This window comes from Papio anubis, chromosome 7 (assembly GCF_008728515.1).
Source record: "Papio anubis isolate 15944 chromosome 7, Panubis1.0, whole genome shotgun sequence".
NCBI classification, from domain to species: Eukaryota; Metazoa; Chordata; class Mammalia; order Primates; family Cercopithecidae; genus Papio; species Papio anubis.
The window spans coordinates 141,742,354-141,748,353 of NC_044982.1; the positions used below are offsets into that span (position 1 = coordinate 141,742,354).

Sequence of the window (6,000 nt, forward strand, 5' to 3'; positions counted from 1 at the left end):
ATTTTTATTACTTTTATTGGATCATTGCAAAAATGTCCTAATTAAACTCCATCCCTCCAATCTCTCCCTAAATTGTGACTATATTAATCCAGCCAAGAAAAATCTCCTATACTTTGACTGGTTTGAGGATTATGTCTGAGTTATATTAAATCTGAAAATTTAGTTTATCTAAATGAATTTAGAACGTTCAAACTTGTCTTAAGCATTGACCTAATATTGTATAAGATCAGATCTGGGGGACTGAGCCAGAAAGAAGACTAGGCTCCAGGAACAAGGAAGATACTGTCCCATGGTTTATTCATAGCAACTTCAAGGACAGTTTATCAACTTTCCTTGATCTCTTTCCCTCCTCCAAAATAAGTATTCTTGCTCTGAGTTTCCTTGATATCCTGCACGTACCTCTTAGAACAATTATCATATTGTGTTTTAGTTGTGGTATCCTTGTCTTTCTAAACCCTTTAAGGACAGAAAATGAGTCTTGTTCTTCTCCAGGTGCTCTGTACTTACCACAGTACCTAAAGGATTTAAGTGTAAAATCAAGATATGTTGAATGAATTAATGAGTAGCAGCAAGGCTGGATTGGTAAAATGGGACTTAGTCATGGAAAGCCTTGAATGCCATTTATTTACTCATTCTGTACCAGGAAATGTGCGGGAAATGGGAGGGAATGACATCCAGAGCACTACAGTACAAGGGCGGACAGGGCAGAGTTAATGGTATTCTCTCCTCCAAGTAAACCCTTTACTCCAGGTCATTCATTTATAAAGCCTTAATGCAAACTGAACTTCCCCCCAGGAAGATTTATTTCACATCTTTGGTTCAAACTGCTCTTGTCTTAATCTGAGGTCCTGTAGCACTGTCCATACATTTATGCATCTAGTTGCATTCTGTTTGTATTGCTAGATAATTGTTTAAAGTGACTTTGTATTATTTTTCCAGTGAGATCTTTAAGTGCTTTGGGAATTTGTACCTCTTTTTTCTAATCTTTTAAAATTTTTGCTCCCCATCCCAGCATTGAGCAAAACGCTAGGTGTTTAATAGTTAAGTCTGTCTGTTTCCTCAAATACTAGAAATTCACTTAGTTTTTATTTGAATGTAGGAGAATGAGCTTGAAAAATCTAAAATAAAAAAAAAGTTGGTTTGGGTTTTATACCTAAGGTATATTAGAGCTGAGAATTTTCGTCTGCTATAATAACTCTTAGATCTTTAGAACACTCAGACTTGTCTAGTAGTTGACCTAACATTAAATATGACCTGTTCTTGGGAACTGACCCAGAAACAAGGCCAGCCACAGATAGGATAGAGACTGTCTGCAAATGGTTTATTCATATTAATTCACAGGTATCCATTTCATTAGTTTCCTCTAGTGCTTTGCTACACCCCATCCAAAAAATGAGATGAAGTCTCTGATTTCTTCTTTCTAAGGTACTAAAATCAAAAAGAGGAGACAAATATCTCTTTGCTGCACCGTTATATCTCACTGATTGACAAGATCTTGCCAAAACAATGCAAGCCCTGAGAGAGAGAGGGGAGAGAGAGATCTCATGACCTTTTAGCCTTGGAATGGGAGGGCTGACTCCAAAAGAATTGATCCACTGGGTTCCAAAATAGCAAAACCGAAGACAAAAGGATGAAGATACGTGTTCTGAATCCTCTCAAACTGAGCAGATAGGGAACTTTGTTTAGAATAATTACATTATTCACACCATCCTTGGTACTGAATGTTTCATTTGTCCATTGAAATGAAGGTCACTGTTTCCCTCCCACACCCAAAAATGTGTGGGAGTAGCCGTGAATGCCTAGGCATTTTTCAGAATTCTCTTTGTCCCGCTTCTTTCTAGACCTGCAAACTTTTCTGACTTTGAGTGAACTCAGTATGTTTCAGAACCATGAAATAGTGCCTGACCTGCCTGATGCCTTTGGAATGAAGTCTTGGCAAACACACTACCCCCAGACAGAATTCAACAGTTCTTCTTCTGGTTTTCCTCAACATGTAACCTTCCCACCTTTTTAGCACTTGGCTTAATTCTGCTTTGAGTTAGTTGTTTTCCTATCTGTCTTTCCTCTACTTCAGCAGTCCCCAGCCTTTTTGGCACCAGGGACCAATTTCATGGAAGACAATTTTTCCACAGATGGGGTGTGGCAGGGGGATATTTCGGAATGAAACTGTTCCACCTCAGGTCATCAGTTAGGCATTAAATTCTCATAAGGAACACACAACCTAGATCCTCTGCATGCCAGTTCACAGTATACAATAAGGTTCGCACTCCTATGATGATCTAATGCAGCTGATCTGACAGGAGGTGGAGCTCAGGTGGTAATGCTCGCTCAGCCCCGCTCACCTCCTGCTGTGTGGCCTGGTTCCTAACAGGCTGTGGACTGGTACCGGTATGTGGCCCAAGGGTTGGGGACCCCTGCTCTACTCCCTCCTAAGTGTAAGAGTTGATGCTATGTGTTAGTCATCTTTGATCTTTCATTTTACCTTCTTCCAGCAGGGGCTAGAATTGCTACTGGCTTGCTGTATGGTCTTGAGCAATTCATTTAACCTTTCTGAGCCTGGTTGTTAAAATCTATGAAATAGATTATTGTGAGATTACGTGACATACTACAGGTTGAGCATTCCTAATCCAGAAATCCAAAATTCAAAATGCTCAGCATCAAAAGCTTTTTGAGTCCTGACATGATGCTCAAAGGCAATGCTCATTACAGCATTTCAGATTTTGGATTTCTGAATTCGGATATTGAATCAGTAAGTATAATGCAAATATTCCAAAATGCAAAAAAATCCGAAGTCCAAAACACTTCTGGTCCCAAGTATTTCAGATAAGGGATACTCAACCTGTATGATGTTCATTGTAATTATTATCACCTATCTTATCAGGATGTTATGAGATCATTTATGGAAATTTCTTTTGAAGGGTAAAAGCTCTATTGGCATGTAATGTAAAGCTCCACTAAACAATAATAGCTACACAGATAGAGTACCAGGTACAGTTATGTTTACATGTATGATCTCATTTAATCCTCCCAATAACCTTGAGAGGTTGTAACTATTTTTTTTTAATGTATAGTTGAGAGAACTGAGGTGCAAAATGTTAAGTAACTTTCCCAAGTTCACACAGCTAGTAAGTGGCAGAGCTAGGATTCAAAACTAAGTGGCCTGGCTGGCTCCAAAGTTTCCGCTCTCAACCACTACACTATGCTATGCTATAACCAAATCTGGCTTTGCAAACCACACCCACTAATTAATAGTTACGTGACCTTACACAAGGTTTTAAAATTTTACACCTAATTTCAATCATTTTTAAAATGGAGATAAAACTAATGCCTACCTCATAGGTTCATTTATCCAACAAATATTTCTTGAGCTCCTACCATTTGCTATACGCTAGGTATACCACAATATGATAACTAAATTCATGTAATGCACTTGCCTACTGCCAGGCACATGTTAAGTGGTCAATGTTAATTATTATTTTAATTAATAGTAGTAAGCCAGTGACCTCTCTGAGACATATTTCCCATTCCTTGGCTAGAGATTGTTCTATGTCATCACCATATAGCTGTTTTCTACTGATCCCCTAATTGTATTTGACATTTTCAAGTTGTATTTGAAAAACAAGAAAACAGCAATACAAGCATCTTGCAGGGCTCAACAGAGTGGCTACTTCGAAGTGGATCTGACACATAGTAAAAGCTAGGCAGGGCGTGCAAAATATGCTTACTGCCAAGGAACATGAAATATATTTGGTGGATGTGAAGATATGAAGATAATCAAATATAATGCTTTTGGGAAATGCGTGGTGAGGTCATCTTGGGAAACAAAGATGTAGCCCCACATTACATCCCTAGTGATACATAAAAAAACCCCAGCATCCTACTTCTCAGAATCCATCTAGGAATGAATGGCTTGTGGTGGGCGCTCTTCTGTGCTGTGCTTTGGTGCTCTCAGGATTCATCCTGTGTTTACCTACCCCATGTTCTGTGAGAGCCAGAAGTAATTTGCTAGGTTACATAAGAGACTTTTTAGCCTACTGGTAATCAAATGAGATGATATGTATGAAATCATTTTGAAACACTACACACACACACACACACACACACACACACACGCAGAAGGTTTTCTACAAGAGTGTTGTAGTCATGAAGAGAATGCTCACTGTGGGAACCAGATATGGAAAGTACTTTCTTCCTCATTTCTAAGCTTGCTCTCAGCATCTTTTTCTTCCTTACTGTCACTAAGTTTGCCTTCCTGTCCTGACTAGTTCCCCTTCTGCACATTTTAGTTCCTAATAATAACAGTAGCTAACATTTAAGTGGTTAAGTGCTTTACATGTATTAATTCATTTAATCATTATAACAACTCTTTGAGTTACATACTGTTATTATCCTTATTATATTTGAGAAAGCTGAGGTACGGAAGGGTTAAGTTACTTACACAAGGTCATACAGCTTAAATTGTAGGGTCAGGCTTTAAAGCTGGGTAGTTTGGTTCCAGAGCCCACACTCTTTATTATGATGCTGTACTGTGTTTTAGTCTGCCATAGGGCCTGCCACTGTCTGAGGTACACATTTGCCAACCTAAAATCTTTTCTATCCTTTTATTTGTCATGGTTTTTTTTTCTTTAGCAGAAGAACTTGAAAATTTTTTAGGCAGCAATTGGCAGTTTTTCTCTTTACCTTCTACAGTTCAATCAATGAAGCCACAATCATTTTTTACTAACACCAACTCTAATATAAATTTGTTACTCAGTTATGAGAAATGCAGAATCTTACCAAGTGGTATAATTCATGCTACAAACTTTGATCTTTAGTAATTGTCTGGGGCAACAATTCTGCACAGTGTTAACTAAACCACTGGCTAGCTTATAAACACAAATCTATTCAAGAAATGAGGTCAAAATCTCAGATATTTTTCTTCTGCTGATTACTTGGTTTAAGATAACATTCAAGCTGCTACTTGCTCAATGGTTAGGCACGAAGTTGGCAGAATCAGCTCTCTTCATGGCATTATAAAAAGAGATGAGGATTGTTTTTGTTGTTTTTTGAGACAGAGTCTCGCTCTGTCACCCAGGTTGGAGTGCAATGGCATGATCTCGACTCAATGCAACCTCCGCCTCCCAGGTTCAAGTAATTCTCCTGCCTCAGCCTTTAGAGTAGCTGGGATTACAGGCGCATGCCACCACGCCCTGCTTTTGTGTGTGTGTGTGTATTTTTAGTAGAGATGGGGTTTCACCATGTTGGCCAGGCTGGTCTCAAACTTCTGACCTCAGATGATCCACCCGCCTCGGCCTCCCAAAGTGCTGGGATTACAGGCGTGAGCCACCGTGCCCAGCCTAGCGTTGTTTTGAAACGTATACAAAATACCTTTCTAAGGTATTAGAATAGAATGGTGTGAAACTAGGACTTGAACAAAACGTTGAGATTAACTAGGTTGTATAAGTGGGTATGGAGAGATTAAGTGACTTGCTCAAGGTTATCCAAGTAGTTAATGATCAAGCAGTGATCTGCAGGTCAATTCCGATCTCCACATCTGCATGCATGGTGCACTTCCCTGAGCACTGCACTTCTGACTGGAACTGTCTCAGACAGGCTGTGTGGACATCCATACAGTGATGTGAAAGACTTCTCAAAGTTGAAAACCCTTTATTAGTTGCCCCAATAAAGGCACTATATTTCACTCAGGAATCATATACTTCATTTTATATTTAAATAAGTAGATTCTATGTATCATATCAGCTTAATTTGAAAGAGCTAAGGGTTTGGCTGCTGTGGCTTAAATCCTAAAGGACAGACTTCTGCTTGTGAGAAAATAGTAGCAGAAACAATGTTATAAAATGTGCATTGATGCCATCCTAAAATCCTCAAGTGCAATTTTAGGGTAAGAAGCCTCACGTTCTAGAAGTGGCCCTTCTCTCCACACAACTGATGATAATACTAGCTTATTGTCATTTTGATGTGATCTGGATACCTCCTTTCACCAAATCAAAGGAACCATAG

General features: G+C 39.0%; 1 long non-coding RNA gene across 2 annotated transcripts in view; it reads left to right on the top strand.

Moving 5' to 3' along the window:
• Nucleotides 1–5,120, top strand: part of LOC116275864 — a 9,825-nt gene extending 4,705 nt beyond the window's left edge. For both annotated transcript variants that reach the window (XR_004185179.1, XR_004185180.1), the window contains one exon: nt 1,426–5,120. This is a non-coding gene — a long non-coding RNA (uncharacterized LOC116275864). The remainder of the gene's footprint in view (nt 1–1,425) is intronic.
• Nucleotides 5,121–6,000: the final 880 nt, after the last annotated feature.